We start from the raw sequence: 27,854 nt of genomic DNA, 5'->3' as shown, positions 1-27,854 counted from the left end.
TCCGTGGGAGAAGGCTCTCACTGTCCACCCTATCCAACCCCCTGATCATTTTGTATGCCTCTATTAAGTCTCCTCTTAACCTTCTTCTCTCCAACGAAAACAACCTCAAGTCCGTCAGCCTTTCCTCATAAGATTTTCCCTCCATACCAGGCAACATCCTGGTAAATCTCCTCTGCACCCGCTCCAAAGCCTCCACGTCCTTCCTATAATGCGGTGACCAGAACTGTACGCAACACTCCAAATGCGGCCGGACCAGAGTTCTGTACAGCTGCAACATGACCTCCCGACTCCGGAACTCAATCCCTCTACCAATAAAGGCCAACACTCCATAGGCCTTCTTCACAACCCTATCAACCTGGGTAGCAACTTTCAGGGATCTATGTACATGGACACCTAGATCCCTCTGCTCAGCCACACTTTCAAGAACTTTACCATTAGCCAAATATTCCGCATTCCTGTTATTCCTTCCAAAGTGAATCACCTCACACTTCTCTACATTAAACTCCATTTGCCACCTCTCAGCCCAGCTCTGCAGCTTATCTATATCCCTCTGTAACCTGCTACATTCTTCTACACTATCGACAACACCACCGACTTTAGTATCGTCTGCAAATTTACTCACCCACCCTTCTGCGCCTTCCTCTAGGTCATTGATAAAAATGACAAACAGCAACGGCCCCAGAACAGATCCTTGTGGTACTCCACTTGTGACTGTACTCCATTCTGAACATTTCCCATCAACCACCACCCTCTGTCTTCTTTCAGCTAGCCAATTTCTGATCCACATCTCTAAATCACCCTCAATCCCCAGCCTCCGTATTTTTTGCAATAGCCTACCGTGGGGAACCTTGTCAAACGCTTTGCTGAAATCCATATACACCACATCAACTGCTCTACCCTCATCTACCTGTTCAGTCACCTTCTCAAAGAACTCAATAAGGTTTGTGAGGCATGACCTACCCTTCACAAAGCCATGCTGACTATCCCTGATCATATTATTCCTATCTAGATGATTATAAATCTTGTCCCTTATAATCCCCTCCAAGACTTTACCCACTACAGACGTGAGGCTCACCGGTCTATAGTTGCCGGGGTTGTCTCTGCTCCCCTTTTTGAACAAAGGGACCACATTTGCTGTCCTCCAGTCCTCTGGCACTATTCCTGTAGCCAATGATGACATAAAAATCAAAGCCAAAGGTCCAGCAATCTCTTCCCTGGCCTCCCATAGAATCCTAGGATAAATCCCATCAGGTCCCGGGGACTTATCTATTTTCAGCCTGTCCAGAATTGCCAACACCTCTTCCCTACGTACCTCAATGCCATCTATTCTATTAGCCTGGGGCTCAGCATTCTCCTCCACAACATTTTCTTTTTCCTGAGTGAATACTGACGAAAAATATTCATTTAGTATCTCGCCTATCTCTTCAGACTCCACACACATTTTCCCATCCCTGTCCTTGACTGGTCTTACTCTTTCCCTAGTCATTCGCTTATTCCTGACATACCTATAGAAAGCTTTTGGGTTTTCCTTGATCCTTCCTGCCAAATACTTCTCATGTCCCCTCCTTGCTCGTCTTAGCTCTCTCTTTAGATCCTTCCTCGCTACCTTGTAACTATCCATCGCCCCAACCGAAACTTCACACTTCATCTTCACATAGGCCTTCTTCTTCCTCTTAACAAGAGATTCCACTTCCTTGGTAAACCACGGTTGCCTCGCTCGACGCCTTCCTCCCTGTCTGACCGGTACATACTTATCAAGAACACGCAGTAGCTGATCCTTGAACAAGCCCCACTTATCCAGTGTGCCCAACACTTGCAGCCTACTTCTCCACCTTATCCCCCCCCAAGTCACGTCTAATGGCATCATAATTGCCCTTCCCCCAGCTATAACTCTTGCCCTGTGGTGTATACTTATCCCTTTCCATCATTAACGTAAACTTCACCGAATTGTGGTCACTGTCCCCAAAGTGCTCTCCTACCTCCAAATCCAACACCTGGCCTGGTTCATTACCCAAAACCAAATCCAACGTGGCCTCGCCTCTTGTTGGCCTGTCAACATATTGTTTCAGGAAACCCTCCTGCACACACTGTACAAAAAACGACCCATCTATTGTACTCGAACTATATCTTTTCCAGTCAATATTTGGAAAGTTAAAGTCTCCCATAATAACTACCCTGTTACTTTCGCTCATATCCAGAATCATCTTCGCCATCCTTTCCTCTACATCCCTAGAACTATTAGGAGGCCTATAAAAAACTCCCAACAGGGTGACCCCTCCTTTCCTGTTTCTAACTTCAGCCAATACTACCTCGGAAGAAGAGTCCCCATCTAGCATCCTCTCCGCCACCGTAATACTGCTCTTGACTAGCAGCGCCACACCTCCCCCTCTTTTGCCTCCTTCTCTGAGCTTACTAAAACACCTAAACCCCGGAACCTGCAACATGGAATGGTCCTGTCCCTGCTCTATCCATGTCTCCGAAATGGCCACAACATCGAAGTCCCAGGTACCAACCCACGCTGCCAGTTCCCCTACCTTGTTTCATATACTCCTGGCATTGAAGTAGACACACTTCAAACCACCTACCTGAACGCTGGCCCCCTCCTGCGACGTCAAATCTGTGCTCCTGACCTCTATACTCTCATTCTCCCTTACCCTAAAACTACAATCCAGGTTCCCATGCCCCTGCTGCATTAGTTTAAACCCCCCCAAAGAGCACTAACAAATCTCCCCCCCCAGGATATTTGTGCCCCTCAGGTTCAGATGTAGACCATCCTGTCTGTAGAGGTCCCACCTTCCCCAGAAAGAGCCCCAGTTATCCAAAAATCTGAAACCCTCCCGCCTGCACCATCCCTGTAGCCACGTGTTTAAATGCTCTCTCTCCCTATTCCTCATCTCACTATCACGTGGCACGGGCAACAACCCAGAGATAACAACTCTGTTTGTTCTAGTTCTGAGCTTCCATCCTAGCTCCCTGAAAGCCTGCCTGACATCCTTGTCCCCTTTCCTACCTATGTCGTTGGTGCCAATGTGGACCACGACTTGGGGCTGCTCCCCCTCCCCCCTGAGGACCCGGAAAACACGATCCGAGACATCACGTACCCTTGCACCTGGGAGGCAACATACCAAACGTGAGTCTCTCACGCTCCCACAAAATCTCCTATCTGTGCCCCTGACTATAGAGTCCCCAATTACTAATGCTCTGCTCCTCTCCCCCCTTCCCTTCTGAGCAACAGGGACAGACTCCGTGCCAGAGGCCCGTACCCCATGGCTTACCCCTGGTAAGTCATCCCCCCCACAAGTATCCAAAGCGGTATACTTGTTTCTCAGGGGAACGACCGCAGGGGATCCCTGCACTGACTGTTTTTTCCCAGTCCCTCTTACAGTTACCCACCTATCTCCAATCTTTGGTGTAACTAATTCCCTGAAGCTGCTATCTATGACCCCTTCTGCCTCCCGAATGATCCGAAGTTCTTCCAACTCCAGCTCCAGTTCCCTAACTCGGTCTTGGAGGAGCTGGAGATGGCAGCACTTCCTGCAGGTAAAATCAGCAGGGACACTAACTGCATCCCTCACCTCAAACATCCTGCAGGAGGAACATTGCACTCCCTTCCCTGCCATTCCTCTAACTTTCTACCAAGATCTGGCTAACAACTAAATTAAATTTTTATAAAAAATAATAATAATATAATAAAAATATGGTACTTACCTCAGACCAATGGGTTTTATTATTAGGTTAGAGGAGGAGGGCGGGTGGGAGACACTACACGTGTAGTGTCTCGGGTTTCCTCTCCACCAGAATTTATTGGTGAGGGTCTTCCCAGACGTCCGCGGGTCGACTTCCTGTTCCCGCCTAAAAAACTAATTTAAAAAAAAAAGAAAAATTCTCAGCTCCTGCTGAAATTGAGTAACCAGCCAGCTCCACTCCCGCCGAAATCGACTGGCCTGCCCCTGCAAAGAGAAGTGCTTTTAAAGGTTGACTTACCTCCCAGCAACCTCCTTCCGCAATGCTCCCGCTGAAACTGACTAACCAGCTGCTCTCACGCCGCCGAAATCGACTGGGGTGATTGGGGTTTATTGGGGTTTATTGGGGTGATTGGGGTTTATTGGGGTGATTGGGGTTTATTGGAGTGATTGGGGTTTATTGGGGTTTATTGGGGTGATTGGGGTTTATTGGGGTTTATTGGAGTGATTGGGGTTTATTGGGGTGATTGGGGTTTATTGGGGTGATTGGGGTTTATTGGGGTGATTGGGGTTTATTGGAGTGATTGGGGTTTATTGGGGTGATTGGGGTTTATTGGGGTGATTGGGGTTTATTGGGGTGATTGGGGTTTATTGGAGTGATTGGGGTTTATTGGAGTGATTGGGGTTTATTGGGGTGATTGGGGTTTATTGGAGTGATTGGGGTTTATTGGGGTGATTGGGGTTTATTGGGGTGATTGGGGTTTATTGGGGTGATTGGGGTTTATTGGGGTTTATTGGGGTGATTGGGGTTTATTGGGGTTTCTTGGGGTTTCTTGGGGTTTATTGGGGGATTGGGGTTTATTGGGGGGATTGGGGTTTATTGGGTGATTGGGGTTTATTGGGGTTTATTGGAGTGATTGGGGTTTATTGGAGTGATTGGGGATTATTGGGGTGATTGGGGTTTATTGGGGTGATTGGGGTTTATTGGGGTGATTGGGGTTTATTGGGGGGATTGGGGTTTATTGGGGTGATTGGGGTTTATTGGGGTGATTGGGGTTTATTGGGGTGATTGGGGTTTATTGGGGTGATTGGGGTTTATTGGGGTGATTGGGGTTTATTGGGGTGATTGGGGTTTATTGGGGTGATTGGGGTTTATTGGGGGGATTGGGGTTTATTGGGGTGATTGGGGTTTATTGGGGTGATTGGGGTTTATTGGAGTGATTGGGGTTTATTGGGGTTTATTGGGGTGATTGGGGTTTATTGGGGTTTATTGGAGTGATTGGGGTTTATTGGGGTGATTGGGGTTTATTGGGGTGATTGGGATTTATTGGAGTGATTGGGTTTATTGGGGTGATTGGGGTTTATTGGGGTGATTGGGATTTATTGGGATGATTGGGGTTTATTGGGGTTTATTGGGGTGATTGGGGTTTATTGGGGGGTTGGGGTTTATTGGGGGATTGGGGGTTATTGGGGTTTATTGGGGTTTATTGGGGTGATTGGGGTTCAATGGGTGGGTTGGTGTTTATTGGGGTGATTGGGGTTTATTGGGGTGATTGGGGTTTATTGGGGTTTATTGGGGTTTATTGGGGTTTATTGGGGTGATTGGGGATTTTTGGGGGGGATTGGGGTTTATTGGGGTGATTGGGGTTTATTGGGGATATTGGGGTTTATTGGAGTGATTGGGGTTTATTGGGGTTTATTGGGGTGATTGGCGTTTATTGGGGGGATTGGGGTTTATTGGGGTGACTTGGGTTTATTGGAGTGATTGGGGTTTATTGGGGTTTATTGGGGTAATTGGGGTTTATTGGGGGGATTGGGGTTTATTGGGGGGATTGGTGTTTATTGGGGGTTCTGGGGTTTATTGGGGGGATTGGGGTTTATTGGGGGATTGGGAGGATTGGGGTTTATTGGGGTGATTGGGGTTTACTGGGGTGATTGGGGTTTATTGGAGTGATTGGGGTTTATTGGGGTGGTTGGGGTTTATTGGGGTTTATTGGAGTGATTGGGGTTTATTGGGGTGAATGGGGTTTATTGGGGGGATTGGGGTTTATTGTGGTGATTGGGGTTTATTGGGGTGATTGGGGTTTATTTTTGGGTGAATGGGGTTTATTGGGGGGATTGGGATTTATTGGGGTGATGGGGTTTATTGGGGTGATTGGGGTTTATTGGGGTGATTGGGGTGATTGGGGTTTAGTGGGGTGATTGGGGTTTATTGGAGTGATTGGGGTTTATTGGGGGGATTGGGGTTTATTGGGGGGATTGGGGTTTATTGGGGGGATTGGGGTTTATTGGGGTATTTTGGGGTTTATTGGAGTGATTGGGGTTTATTGGTGTTATTGGGGTGATTGGGGTTTATTGGGGGGATTGGGGTTTATTGGGGGATTGGGGTTTATTGGGGGGATTGGGGTTTATTGGGGAGATTGGGGGGATTGGGGTTTATTGGGGTGATTGGGGTTTATTGGGGTGATTGGGGTTTATTGGAGTGATTGGGGTTTATTGGGGTGTATTGGGGTGATTGGTGTTTATTGGGGTTTATTGGGGTTTATTGGAGTGGTTGGGGTTTATTGGGGTGATTGGGGTTTATTGGGGGGATTGGGGTTTATTGGGGTGATTGGGGTTTATTGGCGTGATTGTGGTCTATTGGGGTGATTGGGGTTTATTGGGGTGATTGGGTTTTATTGGGGTGATTGGGGTTTATTGGGGTGATTGGGGTTTATTGGGGGATTGGGGTTTATTGGGGTGATTGGGGATTATTGGGGTGATTGGGGTTTATTGGGGTGATTGGTGTTTATTGGGGGATTGGGGTTTATTGGGGTGATTGGGGTTTATTGGGGTGATTGGGGCTTATTCGGGTGATTGGTGTTTATTGGGGTGATTGGGGTTTGTTGGGGGGATTGGAGTTTATTGGGGTTTATTGGGGTGATTGGGGTTTATTGGGGTTTATTGGGGTTTATTGGGGGGATTGGGGTTTATTGGGGGGATTGGGGTTTATTGGGGGGGTTGGGGTTTATTGGGGGATTGGGGTTTATTGGGTTTTATTGGGGTGATTTGGGTTCAATGGGGGGGTTGGGGTTTATTGGGGTGATTGGGGTTTATTGGGGTGATTGGGGTTTATTGGGGTTTATTGGGGTGATTGGCGTTTATTGGGGGGATTGGGGTTTATTGGGGTGATTTGGGTTTATTGGAGTGATTGGGGTTTATTGGGGTGATTGGGGTTTATTGGGTGGATTGGGGTTTATTGGGGGATTGGTGTTTATTGGGGGTTCTGGGGTTTATTGGGGGGATTGGGGTTTATTGGGGGATTGGGAGTATTGGGGTTTATTGGGGTGATTGGGGTTTACTGGGGTGATTGGGGTTTATTGGAGTGATTGGGGTTTATTGGGGTGGTTGGGGTTTATTGGGGTTTATTGGAGTGATTGGGGTTTGTTGGGGTGAATGGGGTTTATTGGGGGGATTGGGGTTTATTGTGGTGATTGGAGTTTATTGGGGTGATTGGGGTTTATTTTTGGGTGAATGGGGTTTATTGGGGGGATTGGGATTTATTGGGGTGATGGGGTTTATTGGGGTGATTGGGGTTTATTGGGGTGATTGGGGTGATTGGGGTTTAGTGGGGTGATTGGGGTTTATTGGAGTGATTGGGGTTTATTGGGGGGATTGGGGTTTATTGGGGGGATTGGGGTTTATTGGGGGGATTGGGGTTTATTGGGGTATTTTGGGGTTTATTGGAGTGATTGGGGTTTATTGGTGTTATTGGGGTGATTGGGGTTTATTGGGGGGATTGGGGTTTATTGGGGGATTGGGGTTTATTGGGGGGATTGGGGTTTATTGGGGAGATTGGGGGGATTGGGGTTTATTGGGGTGATTGGGGTTTATTGGGGTGATTGGGGTTTATTGGAGTGATTGGGGTTTATTGGGGTGTATTGGGGTGATTGGGGTTTATTGGGGTTTATTGGGGTTTATTGGAGTGGTTGGGGTTTATTGGGGTGATTGGGGTTTATTGGGGGGATTGGGGTTTATTGGGGTGATTGGGGTTTATTGGCGTGATTGTGGTCTATTGGGGTGATTGGGGTTTATTGGGGTGATTGGGTTTTATTGGGGTGATTGGGGTTTATTGGGGTGATTGGGGTTTATTGGGGGATTGGGGTTTATTGGGGTGATTGGGGATTATTGGGGTGATTGGGGTTTATTGGGGTGATTGGTGTTTATTGGGGGATTGGGGTTTATTGGGGTGATTGGGGTTTATTGGGGTGATTGGGGCTTATTCGGGTGATTGGTGTTTATTGGGGTGATTGGGTTTGTTGGGGGGATTGGAGTTTATTGGGGTTTATTGGGGTGATTGGGGTTTATTGGGGTTTATTGGGGTTTATTGGGGGGATTGGGGTTTATTGGGGGGATTGGGGTTTATTGGGGGGTTGGGGTTTATTGGGGGATTGGGGTTTATTGGGTTTTATTGGGGTGATTTGGGTTCAATGGGGGGGTTGGGGTTTATTGGGGTGATTGGGGTTTATTGGGGTGATTGGGGTTTATTGGGGTTTATTGGGGTTTATTGGGGTGATTGGGGTTTATTGGGGTTATTGGGGTGATTGGGGTTTATTGGGGGGATTGGGGTTTATTGGGGGATTGGGGTTTATTGGGGGGATTGGGGTTTATTGGGGAGATTGGGGGGATTGGGGTTTATTGGGGTGATTGGGGTTTATTGGGGTGATTGGGGTTTATTGGAATGATTGGGGTTTATTGGGGTTTATTGGGGTGATTGGGGTTTATTGGGGTTTATTGGGGTTTATTGGAGTGGTTGGGGTTTATTGGGGTGATTGGGGTTTATTGGGGGGATTGGGGTTTATTGGGGTGATTGGGGTTTATTGGCGTGATTGGGGTCTATTGGGGTGATTGGGGTTTATTGGGGTGATTGGGGTTTATTGGGGTGATTGGGGTTTATTGGGGGGATTGGGGTTTATTGGGGTGATTGGGGATTATTGGGGTGATTGGGGTTTATTGGGGTGATTGGTGTTTATTGGGGGATTGGGGTTTATTGGGGTTTATTGGGGTGATTGGGGCTTATTCGGGTGATTGGTGTTTATTGGGGTGATTGGGGTTTGTTGGGGGATTGGGGTTTATTGGGGTGATTGGGGTTTATTGGGGTGATTGGGGTTTATTGTAGTGATTGGGTTTTATTGGGGTTTATTGGGGTGATTGGGGTTTATTGGGGTTTATTGGAGGGATTGGGGTTTATTGGGGTGATTGGGGTTTATTGGGGTGATTGGGGTTTATTGGGGTGATTGGGGTTTATTGGAGTAATTGGGTTTATTGGGGTTTATTGGGGTGATTGGGGTTTATTGCGGTGATTGGGGTTTATTGGGGTTTATTGGGGTTTATTGGGTTGATTGGGGTTTATTGGGGTTTATTGGGGTTTATTGGGGGTGTTGGGGTTTAATGGGGGGATTGGGGTTTATTGGGGGATTGGGGTTTATTGGGGGATTGGGGTTATTGGGGTTTATTGGTGTTTATTGGGGTTTATTGGGGTGATTGGGGTTCATTGGGGGGATTGGGTTTTATTGGGGTGATTGGGGTTTATTGGGGTGATTGGGGTTTATTGGGGTTTATTGGGGTTTATTGGGGTGATTGTGGTTTATTGGGGTTTATTGGGGTTTATTGGGGTTTATTGGGGTTTATTGGGGGGATTGGGGTTTATTGGGGGGATTGGGGTTTATTGGGGGATTGGGGTTTATTGGGGTTTATTGGTGTTTATTGGGGTGATTGGGGTTATTTGGGGGGATAGGGGTTTATTGGGGTGATTGGGGTTTATTGGGGTTTATTGGGGTTTATTGGGGTTTATTGGGGTTTGTTGGGGTGATTGGGGTTTATTGGGGGGATTGGGGATTATTGGGGGATTGGGGTTTATTGGGGTGTTTGGGGTTTATTGGGGTGATTGGGGTTTATTGGGCTGATTGGGTTGATTGTGGTTTATTGGGGTGATTGGGGTTTATTGGAGTGATTGGGGTTTATTGGGGGGATTGGGGTTTATTGGGGGGATTGGGGTTTATTGGGGGGATTGGGGGGATAGGGGTTTATTGGGGTGATTGTGGTTTATTGGAGTGATTGGGGTTTATTGGGGTGATTGGGGTTTATTGGGGTGATTGGGGTTTATTGGAGTGATTGTGGTTTATTGGGGTGATTGGGGTTTATTGGGGGGATTGGGGTTTATTGGGGTGATTGGGGTTTATTGGAGTGATTGGGGTTTATTGGGGTTTATTGGGGTGATTGGGGTTTATTGGGGGGATTGGGGTTTATTGGGGGGATTGGGGTTTATTGGGGGGATTGGGGTTTATTGGGGGGATTGGGGGGATTGGGGTTTATTGGGGTGATTGGGGTTTATTGGGGTGATTGGGGTTTATTGGAGTTATTGGGGTTTATTGGGGTTATTGGGGTGATTGGGGTTTATTGGGGGGATTGGGGTCTATTGGGGGATTGGGGTTTATTGGAGTGATTGGGGTTTATTGGGGTTTATTGGGGTGATTGGGGTTTATTAGGGTTTATTGGGGTTTATTGGAGTGGTTGGGGTTTATTGGGGTGATTGGGGTTTATTGGAGTGATTGGGGTTATTGGGGTTTATTGGTGTTTATTGGGGTTTATTGGGGTGATTGGGGTTCATTGGGGGGATTGGGGTTTATTGGGGTGATTGGGGTTTATTGGGGTGATTGGGGTTTATTGGGGTTTATTGGGGTTTATTGGGGTGATTGTGGTTTATTGGGGTTTATTGGGGTTTATTGGGGGGATTGGGGTTTATTGGGGGGATTGGGGTTTATTGGGGGGTTTGGGGTTTATTGGGGGATTGGGGTTTATTGGGGTTTATTGGTGTTTATTGGGGTGATTGGGGTTATTTGGGGGGATAGGGGTTTATTGGGGTGATTGGGGTTTATTGGGGTTTATTGGGGTTTATTGGGGTTTGTTGGGGTGATTGGGGTTTATTGGGGGGATTGGGGATTATTGGGGGGATTGGGGTTTATTGGGGTGATTGGGGTTTATTGGGGTGATTGGGGTTTATTGGGCTGATTGGGTTGATTGGGGTTTATTGGGGTGATTGGGGTTTATTGGAGTGATTGGGGTTTATTGGGGGGATTGGGGTTTATTGGGGGGATTGGGGTTTATTGGGGGGATTGGGGGGATTGGGGTTTATTGGGGTGATTGGGGTTTATTGGAGTGATTGGGGTTTATTGGGGTGATTGGGGTTTATTGGGGTGATTGGGGTTTATTGGAGTGATTGTGGTTTATTGGGGTGATTGGGGTTTATTGGGGGGATTGGGGTTTATTGGGGTGATTGGGGTTTATTGGAGTGATTGGGGTGTATTGGGGTTTATTGGGGTGATTGGGGTTTATTGGGGGGATTGGGGTTTATTGGGGGGATTGGGGTTTATTGGGGGGATTGGGGTTTATTGGGGGGATTGGGGGGATTGGGGTTTATTGGGGTGATTGGGGTTTATTGGGGTGATTGGGGTTTATTGGAGTGATTGGGGTTTATTGGGGTTATTGGGGTGATTGGGGTTTATTGGGGGGATTGGGGTCTATTGGGGGATTGGGGTTTATTGGAGTGATTGGGGTTTATTGGGGTTTATTGGGGTGATTGGGGTTTATTAGGGTTTCTTGGGGTTTATTGGAGTGGTTGGGGTTTATTGGGGTGATTGGGGTTTATTGGAGTGATTGGGGTTTATTGGGGTTTATTGGGGTGATTGGGGTTTATTGGGGGGATTGGGGTTTATTGGGGGGATTGGGGTTTATTGGGGGGATTGGGGTTTATTGGGGGGATTGGGGGGATTGGGGTTTATTGGGGTTTATTGGCGTGATTGGGGGCTATTGGGGTGATTGGGGTTTATTGGGGTGATTGGGGTTTATTGGGGTGATTGGGGTTTATTGGGGGGATTGGGGTTTATTGGGGGATTGGGGTTTATTGGGGTGATTGGGGTTTATTGGGGTGATTGGGGCTTATTCGGGTGATTGGTGTTTATTGGGGTGATTGGGGTTTATTGGGGGGATTGGGGTTTATTGGGGTGATTGGGGTTTATTGGGGTGATTGGGGTTTATTGTAGTGATTGGGGTTTATTGGGGTTTATTGGGGTGATTGGGGTTTATTGGGGTTTATTGGAGGGATTTGGGTTTATTGGGGTGATTGGGGTTTATTGGGGTGATTGGGGTTTATTGGGGTGATTGGGGTTTCTTGGAGTGATTGGGTTTATTGTGGTGATTGGGGTTTATTGGGGTGATTGGGGTTTATTGGGGTGATTGGGGTTTATTGGGATTTATTGGGGTTTATTGGGGTTTGTTGGGGTGATTGGGGTTTATTGGGGGGATTGGGGTTTATTGGGGGGATTGGGGTTTATTTGGGTGATTGGGGTTTATTGGGGTTTATTGGGATTTATTGGGGTGATTGGGGTTTATTGGGGTGATTGGGGTTTATTGGGGTGATTGGGGTTTATTGGGGTGATTGGGTTTATTGGGGTTTATTGGGGTTTATTGGGGGGATTGGGGTTCATTGGGGGGATTGGGGTTTATTGGGGGGATTGGGGTTTATTGGGGAATTGGGGTTATTGGGGTTTATTGGTGTTTATTGGGGTTTATTGGGGTGATTGGAGTTCATTGGGGGGATTGGGGTTTATTGGGGTGATTGGGGTTTATTGGGGTGATTGGGGTTTATTGGGGTTTATTGGGGTGATTGGGGTTTATTGGGTCTTATTGGGATTTATTGGGGTTTATTGGGGGATTGGGGTTTATTGGGGGGATTGGGGTTTATTGGGGAATTGGGGTTATTGGGGTTTATTGGTGTTTATTGGGGTTTATTGGGGTGATTGGAGTTCATTGGGGGGATTGGGGTTTATTGGGGTGATTGGGGTTTATTGGGGTGATTGGGGTTTATTGGGGTTTATTGGGGTGATTGGGGTTTATTGGGTCTTATTGGGATTTATTGGGGTTTATTGGGGGATTGGGGTTTATTGGGGGGATTGGGGTTTATTGGGGGATTGGGGTTTATTGGGGTTTATTGGGGTTTATTGGGGTGATTGGGGTTCATTGGGGGATTGGGGTTTATTGGGGTGATTAGGGTTTATTGGGGTTTATTGGAGTGATTGGGGTTTATTGGGGGGATTGGGGTTTATTGGGGGGATTGGGGTTTATTGAGGTGATTGGGGTTTATTGTGGTGATTGGGGTTTATTGGGGTGATTGGGGTTTATTGGGGTTTATTGGGATTTATTGGGGTGATTGGGGTTTATTGGGGTTTATTGAGGTTTATTGGGGTGATTGGGGTTTATTGGGGGGATTGGGGTTTATTGGGGGGATTGGGGTTTATTGGGGTTTATTGGGGTTTATTGGGGTGATTGGGGTTTATTGGGGTGATTGGAGTTTATTGGGGGGATTGGGGTTTATTGGGGTGATTGGGGTTTATTGGGGTGATTGGGGTTTATTGGGGTGATTGGGGTTTATTGGGGGATTGGGGTTTATTGGGGTGATTGGGGTTTATTGGGGTGATTGGGGTTTATTGGAGTGATTGGGGTTTATTGGGGTTTATTGGGGTGATTGGGGTTTATTGGGGTTTATTGGGGTGATTGGGGTTTATTGGGGTGATTGGGGTTTATTGGGGTGATTGGGGTTTATTGGAGTGATTGGGGTTTATTGGGGTGATTGGGGTTTATTGGGGTGATTGGGGTTTATTGGGGTGATTGGGGTTTATTGGAGTGATTGGGGTTTATTGGAGTGATTGGGGTTTATTGGGGTGATTGGGGTTTATTGGAGTGATTGGGGTTTATTGGGGTGATTGGGTTTTATTGGGGTGATTAGGGTTTGTTTGGGTGATTGGGGTTTATTGGGGTTTATTGGGGTTTATTGGGGTGATTGGGGTTTATTGGGGTTTATTGGGGTTTATTGGGGTTTATTGGGGTTTATTGGGGGGATTGGGGTTTATTGGGGGATTGGGGTTTATTGGGTGATTGGGGTTTATTGGGGTTTATTGGAGTGATTGGGGTTTATTGGAGTGATTGGGGTTTATTGGGGTGATTGGGGTTTATTGGAGTGATTGGGGTTTATTGGGCTGATTGGGGTTTATTGGGGGGATTGGGGTTTATTGGGGTGATTGGGGTTTATTGGGGTGATTGGGGTTTATTGGGGGGATTGGGGTTTATTGGGGTGATTGGGGTTTATTGGGGTGATTAGGGTTTATTGGGGTGATTGGGGTTTATTGGGGTGATTGGTGTTTATTGGGGTGATTTGGGTTTATTGGGGTGATTGGGGTTTATTGGGGGGATTGAGGTTTATTGGGGTGATTGGTGTTTATTGGGGTGATTGGGGTTTATTGGAGTGATTGGGGTTTATTGGGGTTTATTGGGGTGATTGGGGTTTATTGGGGTTTATTGGAGTGATTGGGGTTTATTGGGGTGATTGGGGTTTATTGGGGTGATTGGGGTTTATTGGAGTGATTGGGTTTATTGGGGTGATTGGGGTTTATTGGGGTGATTGGGATTTATTGGGGGTGATTGGGTTTTATTGGGGTTTATTGGGGTGATTGGGGTTTATTGGGGTTTATTGGGGGATTGGGGTTTATTGGGGGGATTGGGGTTTATTGGGGGGTTGGGGTTTATTGGGGGATTGGGGTTTATTGGGGTTTATTGGAGTTTATTGGGGTGATTGGGGTTCAATGGGGGGGTTGGGGTTTATTGGGGTGATTGGGGTTTATTGGGGTGATTGGAGTTTATTGGGATTTATTGGGGTTTATTGGGGTTTATTGGGGTTATTGGGGATTTTTGGGGGGGATTGGGGTTTATTGGGGTGATTGGGGTTTATTGGTGATATTGGGGTTTATTGGAGTGATTGGGGTTTATTGGGGTTTATTAGGGTGATTGGCGTTTATTGGGGGGATTGGGGTTTATTGGGGTGATTTGGGTTTATTGGAGTGATTGGGGTTTATTGGGGTTTATTGGGGTGATTGTGGTTTATTGGGGGGATTGTGGTTTATTGGGGGGATTGGTGTTTATTGGGTGGATTGGGGTTTATTGGGGGGATTGGGGTTTATTGGGGGATTGGGGGTTATTGGGGTGATTGGGGTTTATTGGGGTGATTGGGGTTTATTGGAGTGATTGGGGTTTATTGGGGTGATTGGGGTTTATTGGGGTTTATTGGAGTGATTGGGCTTTATTGGGGTGATTGGGGTTTATTGGGGGGATTGGGGTTTATTGTGGTGATTGGGGTTTATTTGGGTGATTGGGGTTTATTTTTGGGTGAATTTGGTTTATTGGGGGGATTTTGGTTTATTGGGGTGATGGGGTTTATTGGGGTGATTGGGGTTTATTGGGGTGATTGGGGTGATTTGGGTTTAGTGGGGTGATTGGGGTTTATTGGGGGGATTGGGGTTTATTGGGGGGATTTGGGTTTATTGGGGGGATTGGATGGATTGGGGTTTATTGGGGTTTATTGGAGTGATTGGGGTTTATTGGGGTGATTGGGGTTTAGTGGGGGGATTGGGGTTTATTGGGGTGATTGGGGTTTATTGGTGTGATTGGGGTTTATTGGGGTGATTGGGGTTTATTGGTGTGATTGGGGTTTATTGGGGTGATTGGGGTTTATTGGGGTGATTGGGGTTTATTGGGGGGATTGGGGTTTATTGGGGGGATTGGGGTCTATTGGGCTAATTGGGGTTTATTGGGGTGATTGGTGTTTATTGGGGGATTGGGGTTTATTGGGGTGATTGGGGTTTATTGGGGTGATTGGGGTTTATTGGGGTGATTGGTGTTTATTGGGGTGATTGGGGTTTATTGGGGGATTGGGGTTTATTGGGGTGATTGGGGTTTATTGGGGTGATTGGGGTTTATTGTAGTGATTGGGGTTTATTGGGGTGATTGGGGTTTATTGGGGTTTATTGGGGTGATTGGGGTTTATTGGGGTGATTGGGGTTTATTGGGGTGATTGGGGTTTATTGGAGTGATTGGGTTTATTGGGGTGATTGGGGTTTATTGGGGTGATTGGGGTTTATTGGGGTTTATTGGGGTTTATTGGGGTTCATTGGGGTTTATTGGGGTTTGTTGGGGTGATTGGGGTTTATTGGGAGGATTGGGGTTTATTGGGGGGATTGGGGTTTATTGGGGTGATTGGGGTTTATTGGGGTGATTGGGGTTTATTAGGGTTTATTGGGATTTATTGGGTTTTATTGGGGTGATTGGGGTTTATTGGGGATTATTGGGGTGATTGGGGTTTATTGGGGTGATTGGGGTTTATTGGGGTTTATTGGGGTTTATTGGGGTTTATTGGGGGATTGGGGTTTATTGGGGGGATTGGGGTTTATTGGGGGATTGGGGTTTATTGGGGTTTATTGGGGTTTATTGGGGTTTATTGGGGTGATTGGGGTTCATTGGGGGGATTGGGTTTATTGGGGTGATTGGGGTTTATTGGGGGTGATTGGGGTTTATTGGGGTGATTGGGGTTTATTGGGGTTCATTGGGGTTTATTGGGGTTTGTTGGGGTGATTGGGGTTTATTGGGGGATTGGGGTTTATTGGGGGGATTGGGGTTTATTGGGGTGATTGGGGTTTATTGGGGTGATTGGGGTTTATTGGGGTTTATTGGGATTTATTGGGGTTTATTGGGGTGATTGGGGTTTATTGGGGTTTATTGGGGTGATTGGGGTTTATTGGGGTGATTGGGGTTTATTGGGGTTTATTGGGGTTTATTGGGGGGATTGGGGTTTATTGGGGGGATTGGGGTTTATTGGGGGGATTGGGGTTTATTGGGGGATTGGGGATTATTGGGGTTTGTTGGGGTTTATTGGGGTGATTGGGGTTCATTGGGGGGATTGGGGTTTATTGGGGTGATTGGGGTTTATTGGGGTGATTGGGGTTTATTGGGGTTTATTGGGGTGTATTGGGGTTTATTGGGGTGATTGGGGTTTATTGGGGTTTATTGGGGGGATTGGGGTTTATTGGGGGGATTGGGGTTTATTGGGGGGATTGGGGTTTATTGTGGTGATTGGGGTTTATTGGGGGGATTGGGGTTTATTGGGGTGATTGGGGTTTATTGGGGTGATTGGGGTTTATTGGAGTGATTGGGGTTTATTGGGGTGATTGGGGTTTATTGGGGTTTTTTGGAGTGATTGTGGTTTATAGGGGTGATTGGGGTTTATTGGGGTGATTGGGGTTTATTGGGGTTTATTGGGGTTATTGGGGTTTATTGGGGTGTATTGGGGTTTATTGGGGTTTATTGGGGGGATTGGGGTTCTTTGGGGGGATTGGGGTTTATTGGGGGCTTGGGGTTTATTGGGGGATTGGGGTTTATTGGGGTTTATTGGGGTGATTGGGGTTCAATGGGGGGTTGGGGTTTATTGGGGTGATTGGGGTTTATTGGGGTGATTGGGGTTTATTGGGGTTTATTGGGGTGATTGGGGTTTATTGGGGGGATTGGGGTTTATTGGGGTGATTGGGGCTTATTGGGGTGATTGGGGATTATTGGAGTGATTGGGGTTTATTGGGGTTTATTGGGGTGATTTGTGTTTATTGGGGTGATTGGGGTTTATTGGAGTGATTGCGGATTATTGGGGTGATTGGGGTTTATTGGGGGATTGGGGTTTATTGGGGTGATTTGGGTTTATTGGAGTGATTGGGGTATATTGGGGTATATTGGGCTGATTGGGGTTTATTGGGGGGATTGGGGTTTATTGGCGGGACTGGGGTTTATTGGGGGGATTTGGGTTTATTGGGGGGATTGGGGTTTATTGGGGGGATTGGGTGGATTGGGGTTTATTGGGGTGATTGGGGTTTATTGCGGTGATTGGGGTTTATTGGAGTGATTGGGGTTTATTGGGGTGATTGGGGTTTATTGGGGTTTATTGGAGTGATTGGGGTTCATTGGGGTGATTGGGGTTTATTGGGGGGATTGGGGTTTATTGGGGTGATTGGGATTTATTGGGGTGATTGGGGTTTATTGGGGTGATTGGTGTTTATTGGGGGGATTGGGGTTTATTGGGGTGATTGGGGTTTATTGGGGTGATTGGGGTTTATTGGGGTGATTGGGGTTTATTGGGGGGATTGGGGTTTATTGGGGGATTGGGGTTTATTGGGGGGATTGGGGGGATTGGGGTTTATTGGGGTTTATTGGGGGGATTGGGGTTTATTGGGGGGATTGGGGTTTATTGGGGGGATTGGGGTTTATTGGGGTGATTGGGGTTTATTGGGGTGATTGGGGTTTATTGGAGTGATTGGGGTTTATTGGGGTTTATTGGGGTGATAGGGGTTTATTGGGGTTTATTGGAGTGATTGCGGTTTATTGGGGTGATTGGGGTTTATTGGGGTGATTGAGGTTTATTGGAGTGATTGGGTTTATTAGGGTGATTGGGGTTTATTGGGGTGATTGGGGTTTATTGGGGTGATTGGGGTTTATTGGGATTTATTGGGGTGATTGGGGTTTATTGGGGTTTATTGGGGTGATTGGGGTTTATTGGGGTTTATTGGGGGGATTGGGGTTTATTGGGGGGATTGGGGTTTATTGGGGGGTTGGGGTTTATTGGGGGATTGGGGTTTATTGGGGTTTATTGGGGTGATTGGGGTTCAATGGGGGGGTTGGGGTTTATTGGGGTGATTGGGGTTTATTGGGGTGATTGCCGTTTATTGGGGTTTATTGGGATTTATTGGGGTGATTGGGGTTTATTGGGGGGATAGGGGTTATTGGGGTGATTGGGGTTTATTGGGGTGATTGGGGTTTATTGGAGTGATTGGGGTTTATTGGGGTGATTGGGGTGTATTGGGGGGATTGGGGTTTATTGGGGTTTATTGGGGTGATTGGGGTTTATTGAGGGGATTGGGGTTTATTGGGGGGATTGGGGTTTATTGGGGGGGTTGGGGTTTATTGGGGGGATTGGGGGGATTGGGGTTTATTGGGGTGATTGGGGTTTATTGGGGTGATTGTGGTTTATTGGAGTGATTGGGGTTTATTGGGGTGATTGGGGTTTATTGGGGGGATTGGGGTTTATTGTGGTGATTGGGGTTTATTGGAGTGATTGGGGTTTATTGGGGTGATTGGGGTTTATTGGGGGGATTGGGGTTTATTGGGTGGATTGGGGTTTATTGGGGGGATTGGGGTTTATTGGGGGGATTGGGGGGATTGGGGTTTATTCGGGTGATTGGGGTTTATTGGGGTGATTGGGGTTTATTGGAGTGATTGGGGTTTATTGGGGTTATTGGGGTGATTGGGGTTTATTGGGGGGATTGGGGTTTATTGGGGGGATTGGGGTTTATTGGGGGGATTGGGGTTTATTGGGGAGATTGGGGGGATTGGGGTTTATTGGGGTGATTGGGGTTTATTGGGGTGATTGGGGTTTATTGGGGTGATTGGGGTTTATTGGGGTGATTGGGGTATATTGGGGTGATTGGGGTTTATTGAGGGGATTGGGGTTTATTGGAGGGATTGGGGTTTATTGGGGTGATTGGGGTTTATTGGGGGGATTGGGGTTTATTGGGGTGATTGGGGTTTATTGGGGTGATTGGGGTTTACTGTAGTGATTGGGGTTTATTGGGGTGCTTGGGGTTTATTGGGGTTTATTGGAGGGATTGGGGTTTATTGGGGTGATTGGGGTTTATTGGGGTGATTGGGGTTTATTGGGGTGATTGGGGTTTATTGGTGTGTTTGGGGTTTATTGGAGAGATTGGGTTTATTGGGGTGATTGGGGTTTATTGGAGTGATTGGGGTTTATTGGAGTGATTGGGGTTTATTGGGGTGATTGGGGTTTATTGGGGGGATTGGGGCTTATTGGGTGGATTGGGGTTTATTGGGGGGATTGGGGTTTATTGGGGGGATTGGGGGGATTGGGGTTTATTCGGGTGATTGGGGTTTATTGGGGTGATTGGGGTTTATTGGAGTGATTGGGGTTTATTGGGGTTATTGGGGTGATTGGGGTTTATTGGGGGGATTGGGGTTTATTGGGGGGATTGGGGTTTATTGGGGGGATTGGGGTTTATTGGGGAGATTGGGGGGATTGGGGTTTATTGGGGTGATTGGGGTTTATTGGGGTGATTGGGGTTTATTGGGGTGATTGGGGTTTATTGGGGTGATTGGGGTTTATTGAGGGGATTGGGGTTTATTGGAGGGATTGGGGTTTATTGGGGTGATTGGGGTTTATTGGGGGGATTGGGGTTTATTGGGGTGATTGGGGTTTATTGGGGTGATTGGGGTTTACTGTAGTGATTGGGGTTTATTGGGGTGCTTGGGGTTTATTGGGGTTTATTGGAGGGATTGGGGTTTATTGGGGTGATTGGGGTTTATTGGGGTGATTGGGGTTTATTGGGGTGATTGGGGTTTATTGGTGTGTTTGGGGTTTATTGGAGAGATTGGGTTTATTGGGGTGATTGGGGTTTATTGGGGTGATTGGGGTTTATTGGGGTTTATTGGGGTGATTGGGGTTTATTGGGGTTTATTGGGGTTTATTGGGGTTTATTGGGATTCATTGGGGTCCATTGGGGTTTGTTGGGGTGATTGGGGTTTATTGGGGGGATTGGGGTTTATTGGGGTGATTGGAGTTTATTGGGGTGATTGGGGTTTATTGGGGTGATTGGGGTTTATTGGGGTTTATTGGGATTTATTGGGGTGATTGGGGTTTATTGGGGTGATTGGTGTTTATTGGGGTTGATTGGGGTGATTGGGGTTTGTTGTGGTGATTGGGGTTTATTGGGGTTTATTGGGGGGATTGGGGATTATTGGGGGGATTGGGGTTTATTGGGGGATTGGGGTTTATTGGGGTTTATTGGGGATTATTGGGGATTATTGGGGTGATTGGGGTTCATTGGGGGGATTGGGGTTTATTGGGGTGATTGGGGTTTATTGGGGTGATTGGGGTTTATTGGGGTTTATTGGGGTTTATTGGGGTTTATTGGGGTGATTGGGGTTTATTGGGGTTTATTGGGGTTTATTGGGGTTTATTGGGGGGATTGGGGTTTATTGGGGTGATTGGGGTTTATTGGGGTGATTGGGGTTTATTGGGGTGATTGGGGTTTATTGGGGTGATTGGGGTTTATTGGGGGGATTGGGGTTTATTGGGGGGATTGGGGTTTATTGGGGTGATTGGGGTTTATTGTAGTGATTGGGGTTAATTGGGGTGATTGGGGTTTATTGGGGTTTATTGGAGGGATTGGGGTTTATTGGGGTGATTGGGGTTTATTGGGGTGATAGGGGTTTATTGGGGTGTTTGGGGTTTATTGGAGAGATTGGGTTTATTGGGGTGATTGGGGTTTATTGGGGTGATTGGGGTTTATTGGGGTTTATTGGGGTGATTGGTGTTTATTGGGGTTTATTGGGGTGATTGGGGTTTATTGGGGTTTATTGGGGGGATTGGGGTTTATTGGGGGGATTGGGGTTTATTGGGGGGTTGGGGTTTATTGGGGGATTGGGGTTTATTGGGGTTTATTGGGGTTTATTGGGGTGATTGGGGTTCAATGGGGGGGTTGGGATTTATTGGGGTGATTGGGGTTTATTGGGGTGATTGCCGTTTATTGGGGTTTATTGGGATTTATTGGGGTGATTGGGGTTTATTGGGGGGATAGGGGTTATTGGGGTGATTGGGGTTTATTGGGGTGATTGGGGTTTATTGGAGTGATTGGGGTTTATTGGGGTGATTGGGGTGTATTGGGGGGATTGGGGTTTATTGGGGTGATTTGGGTTTATTGGAGTGATTGGGGTTTATTGGGGTTTATTGGGGTGATTGGGGTTTATTGGGGGGATTGGGGTTTATTGGGGGGATTGGGGTTTATTGGGGGGGTTGGGGTTTATTGGGGGGATTGGGGGATTGGGGTTTATTGGGGTGATTGGGGTTTATTGGGGTGATTGGGGTTTATTGGAGTGATTGGGGTTTATTGGGGTGATTGGGGTTTATTGGGGGGATTGGGGTTTATTGTGGTGATTGGGGTTTATTGGAGTGATTGGGGTTTATTGGGGTGATTGGGGTTTATTGGGGGGATTGGGGTTTATTGGGTGGATTGGGGTTTATTGGGGGGATTGGGGTTTATTGGGGGGATTGGGGGGATTGGGGTTTATTCGGGTGATTGGGGTTTATTGGGGTGATTGGGGTTTATTGGAGTGATTGGGGTTTATTGGGGTTATTGGGGTGATTGGGGTTTATTGGGGGGATTGGGGTTTATTGGGGGGATTGGGGTTTATTGGGGGGATTGGGGTTTATTGGGGAGATTGGGGGGATTGGGGTTTATTGGGGTGATTGGGGTTTATTGGGGTGATTGGGGTTTATTGGGGTGATTGGGGTTTATTGGGGTGATTGGGGTTTATTGAGGGGATTGGGGTTTATTGGAGGGATTGGGGTTTATTGGGGTGATTGGGGTTTATTGGGGGGATTGGGGTTTATTGGGGTGATTGGGGTTTATTGGGGTGATTGGGGTTTACTGTAGTGATTGGGGTTTATTGGGGTGCTTGGGGTTTATTGGGGTTTATTGGAGGGATTGGGGTTTATTGGGGTGATTGGGGTTTATTGGGGTGATTGGGGTTTATTGGGGTGATTGGGGTTTATTGGTGTGTTTGGGGTTTATTGGAGAGATTGGGTTTATTGGGGTGATTGGGGTTTATTGGGGTGATTGGGGTTTATTGGGGTTTATTGGGGTGATTGGGGTTTATTGGGGTTTATTGGGGTTTATTGGGGTTTATTGGGATTCATTGGGGTCCATTGGGGTTTGTTGGGGTGATTGGGGTTTATTGGGGGGATTGGGGTTTATTGGGGGGATTGGAGTTTATTGGGGTGATTGGGGTTTATTGGGGTGATTGGGGTTTATTGGGGTTTATTGGGATTTATTGGGGTGATTGGGGTTTATTGGGGTGATTGGGGTTTATTGGGGTTGATTGGGGTGATTGGGGTTTGTTGTGGTGATTGGGGTTCATTGGGGTTTATTGGGGGGATTGGGGATTATTGGGGGGATTGGGGTTTATTGGGGGATTGGGGTTTATTGGGGTTTATTGGGGATTATTGGGGATGATTGGGGTGATTGGGGTTCATTGGGGGGATTGGGGTTTATTGGGGTGATTGGGGTTTATTGGGGTGATTGGGGTTTATTGGGGTTTATTGGGGTTTATTGGGGTGATTGGGGTTTATTGGGGTTTATTGGGGTTTATTGGGGGGATTGGGGTTTATTGGGGTGATTGGGGTTTATTGGGGGGATTGGGGTTTATTGGGGTGATTGGGGTTTATTGGGGTGATTGGGGTTTATTGGGGGGATTGGGGTTTATTGGGGGGATTGGGGTTTATTGGGGTGATTGGGGTTTATTGTAGTGATTGGGGTTTATTGGGGTGATTGGGGTTTATTGGGGTTTATTGGAGGGATTGGGGTTTATTGGGGTGATTGGGGTTTATTGGGGTGATTGGGGTTTATTGGGGTGTTTGGGGTTTATTGGAGAGATTGGGTTTATTGGGGTGATTGGGGTTTATTGGGGTGATTGGGGTTTATTGGGGTTTATTGGGGTGATTGGGGTTTATTGGGGTTTATTGGGGTTTCTTGGGGTTCATTGGGGTTCATTGGGGTCCATTGGGGTTTGTTGGGGTGATTGGGGTTTATTGGGGGTATTGGGGTTTATTGGGGGGATTGGAGTTTATTGGGGTGATTGGGGTTTATTGGGGTGATTGGGGTTTATTGGGATTTATTGGGATGTATTGGGGTGATTGGGGTTTATTGGGGTGATTGGGGTTTATTGGGGTTGATTGGGGTGATTGGGGTTTGTTGTGGTGATTGGGGTTTATTGGGGTTTATTGGGGTTTATTGGGGGGATTGGGGATTATTGGGGGGATTGGGGTTTATTGGGGGATTGGGGTTTATTGGGGTTTATTGGGGATTATTGGGGATTATTGGGGTGATTGGGGTTCATTGGGGGATTGGGGTTTATTGGGGTGATTGGGGTTTATTGGGGTGATTGGGGTTTACTGGGGTTTATTGGGGTTTATTGGGGTGATTGGGGTTTATTGGGGTGTTTGGGGTTTATTGGGGTTTATTGGGGGGATTGGGGTTTATTGGGGGATTGGGGTTTATTGGGGGGATTGGGGTTTATTGGGGTTTATTGGGGTGATTGGGGTTTATTGGGGTTTATTGGGGTTTATTGGGGTGATTGGGGTTTATTGGGGGTTTGGGGTTTATTGGGGAGATTGGGGTTTATTGGGGTGATTGGGGTTTATTGGGGTGATTGGGGTTTATTGGGGTGATTGGGGTTTATTGGGGTGATTGGGGTTTATTGGGGGGATTGGGGTTTATTGGGGTGATTGGGGTTTATTGGGGTGATTGGGGTTTATTGTAGTGATTGGGGTTTATTGGGGTGATTGGGGTTTATTGGAGGGATTGGGGTTTATTGGGGTGATTGGGGTTTATTGGGGTGATTGGGGTTTATTGGGGTGTTTGGGGTTTATTGGAGAGATTGGGTTTATTGGGGTGATTGGGGTTTATTGGGGTGATTGGGGTTTATTGGGGTTTATTGGGGTGATTGGGGTTTATTGGGGTTTATTGGGGTTTCTTGGGGTTCATTGGGGTTCATTGGGGTCCATTGGGGTTTGTTGGGGTGATTGGGGTTTATTGGGGGGATTGGGGTTTATTGGGGGGATTGGAGTTTATTGGGGTGATTGGGGTTTATTGGGGTGATTGGGGTTTATTGGGATTTATTGGGATGTATTGGGGTGATTGGGGTTTATTGGGGTGATTGGGGTTTATTGGGGTTGATTGGGGTGATTGGGGTTTGTTGTGGTGATTGGGGTTTATTGGGGTTTATTGGGGTTTATTGGGGGGATTGGGGATTATTGGGGGGATTGGGGTTTATTGGGGGATTGGGGTTTATTGGGGTTTATTGGGGATTATTGGGGATTATTGGGGTGATTGGGGTTCATTGGGGGGATTGGGGTTTATTGGGGTGATTGGGGTTTTTTGGGGTGATTGGGGTTTATTGGGGTTTATTGGGGTTTATTGGGGTGATTGGGGTTTATTGGGGTGTTTGGGGTTTATTGGGGTTTATTGGGGGGATTGGGGTTTATTGGGGGGATTGGGGTTTATTGGGGTTTATTGGGGTGATTGGGGTTTATTGGGGTTTATTGGGGTTTATTCGGGGTTATTGGGGTGATTGGGGTTCATTGGGGGGATTGGGGTTTATTGGGGAGATTGGGGTTTATTGGGGTGATTGGGGTTTATTGGGGTGATTGGGGTTTATTGGGGTGATTGGGGTTTATTGGGGTTGATTGGGGTGATTGGGGTTTGTTGGGGTGATTGGGGTTTATTGGGGTTTATTGGGGTTTATTGGGGGGATTGGGGATTATTGGGCGGATTGGGGTTTATTGGGGGATTGGCGTTTATTGGGGGGATTGGGGTTTATTGGGGGGATTGGGGTTTATTGGGGTTTATTGGGGTGATTGGGGTTTATTGGGGTTGATTGGGGTGATTGGGGTTTGTTTGGGTGATTGGGGTTTATTGGGGTTTATTGGGATTTATTGGGGTGATTGGGGTTTATTGGGGTTTATTGGGGTTTATTGGAGTTTATTGGGGTGATTGTGGTTTATTGGGGGGATTGGGGTTTATTGGGGGGATTGGGGTTTATTGGGGTTTATTGGGGTGATTGGGGTTTATTGGGGTGATTGGGGTTTATTGGAGTGATTGGGGTTTATTGGGTGATTGGGGTTTATTGGGGTGATTGGGGTTTATTGGGGTGATTGGGGTTTATTGGGGTGATTGGGGTTTATTGGGGTGATTGGGGTTTATTGGGGTGATTGGGGTTTATTGGGGTTTATTGGAGTGATTGGGGTTTATTGGAGTAATTGGGGTTTATTGGGGTGATTGGGGTTTATTGGGGTTTATTGGGGTGATTGGGGTTTATTGGGTGATTGGGGTTTATTGGGGTTTATTGGGGTGATTGGGGTTTATTGGGGTGATTGAGGTTTATTGGGGTTTATTGGGGTGATTGGGGTTTATTGGGTGATTGGGGTTTATTGGGGTTTATTGGGGTTTATTGGGGTGATTCGGGTTTATTGGGGATTATTGGGGTTTATTTTGGGGATTGGGGTTTATTGGGGTGATTGGGGTTTATTGGGGTGGAAGGGGTTTATTGGGGTTTATTGGGGTGATTGGGGTTTATTGGAGTGATTGGGGTTTATTGGGGTGATTGGGGTTTATTGGGGTGATTGGGGTTTATTGGGGTGATTGGGGTTTATTGGAGTGATTGGGGTTTATTGGGGTGATTGGGGTTTATTGGGGTGATTGGGGTTTATTGGAGTGATTGGGTTTATTGGGGTGATTGGTGTTTATTGGGGTGATTGGGCTTTATTGGGGTGATTGGGGTTTATTGGGGTTTATTGGGGTGATTGGGGTTTATTGGGGTGATTGGGGTTTATTGGGGTTTATTGGTGGGATTGGGGTTTATTGGGGGGATTGGGGTTTATTGGGGGGGTTGGGGTTTATTGGGGGATTGGGGTTTATTGGGGTTTATTGGGGTTTATTGGGGTGATTGGGGTTCAATGGGGGGTTGGGGTTTATTGGGGTGATTGGGGTTTATTGGGGTGATTGGGGTTTATTGGGGTTTATTGGTGTTTATTGGGGTGATTGGGGTTTATTGGGGTTTATTGGGGTGATTGGGATTTATTGGGGGGATTGGGGTTTATTGGCGGGATTGGGGTTTATTGGGGGGATTGGGGTTTATTGGGGTGATTGGGGTTTATTGGGGGGATTGGGGTTTATTGGGGTGATTGGGGTTTATTGGGGTGATTGGGGTTTATTGGAGTGATTGGGGTTTATTTGGGTTTATTGGGGTGATTGGGGTTTATTGGGGGATTGGGGTTTATTGGGGGGATTGGGGTTTATTGGGGTGATTGGGGTTTATTGGGGTGATTGGGGTTTATTGGGGGTGATTGGGGTTTATTGGGGGGATTGGGGTTTATTGGGGTGATTGGGGTTTATTGGGGTGATTGGGGTTTATTGGGGTGATTGGGGTTTATTGGGGTGATTGGGGTTTATTGGAGTGATTGGGGTTTATTGGGGGGATTGGGATTTATTGGGGGGATTGGGGTTTATTGGGGGGATTGGGGGGATTGGGGTTTATTGGGGTGATTGGGGTTTATTGGGGTGATTGGGGTTTATTGGAGTGATTGGGGTTTATTGGGGGGATTGGGTTTTATTGGGGGGATTGGGGTTTATTGGGGGGATTGGGGTTTATTGGGGGATTGGGGTTTATTGGGGTGATTGGGGTTTATTGGGGTGATTGGGGTTTATTGGGGTTTATTGGGGTTTATTGGAGTGATTGGGGTTTATTGGGGTGATTGGGGTTTATCTGTCAATGCCACATTCCAACAAAACTGCCCGGGTGTGCCAGCCTAGCGAGTGAGTGCTGGTGAGGCCAGGAATAGGAGAATGGACCTGGTGAATGCGGGAGGTGGTGAAGGAGGGACGATTAAGATTCCTGAGGCACTGGGACTGATTCTGGGTGAGATGGGGTCTGTACAAACAGGACAGGTTGCACCCCAGCAGAACCGGGCCTATTACTGAATTTAGAAAAATGAGAGGGGATCAATTTGAAAGATATGAAATTCTGTCAGGGCCGGACAGACTGCATGCTGGGATGCTGCTGTCATGATACGCAAACATGCAGCTAATGAATACATAGAATAGGACACAACCAATGAGCAGTCAGGACACTGAGGGGTGGTATCTCACTATAAAAGGGATGAGGCACTCACACCCTGCCTCTTTCCACAGACCAGAGTGAGACAGGGTGTATCCTCAGCATCACCCCCCAGCAGGTGGCTTAGAGCAAGGCTGGGATAGTTAGACTGAGTTACTACATTTAGATTAGCAGAGAGTCGAACTCATTGAGAACTGTGCTAATAGTTCAATAAAACACATTGAACTCACTTCAAAGTCTGGAGCATCTTTTACTCAAAACTGCATCAAGTGGCAGCTTGTGTTATTCCAAATTACACAACATGGTACCAGGAATCTGGTCAATCTAGTTTGTTCAACTCAGCAAGATCCGTGACGACCAGCGAATATATCCCGGCGGGAGAACAGCTGGTGAGTCAGTTTCAGCGGGAGCAGTGCGGAAGTGGTTGCTGGGAGGTAAGTCTGTCCTTTAAAAGCACTTGTCTTTGCAGGGGCAGGCCAGTCGATTTCGGCGTGAGAACAGCTGGTGAGTCAGTTTCAGCGG

This window comes from Scyliorhinus torazame, chromosome 29 (genome assembly GCF_047496885.1).
Source record: "Scyliorhinus torazame isolate Kashiwa2021f chromosome 29, sScyTor2.1, whole genome shotgun sequence".
Taxonomy (NCBI): domain Eukaryota; kingdom Metazoa; phylum Chordata; class Chondrichthyes; order Carcharhiniformes; family Scyliorhinidae; genus Scyliorhinus; species Scyliorhinus torazame.
The sequence above is the reverse complement of the archived record's forward strand: the minus strand, read 5'-3'. Positions refer to the sequence as shown.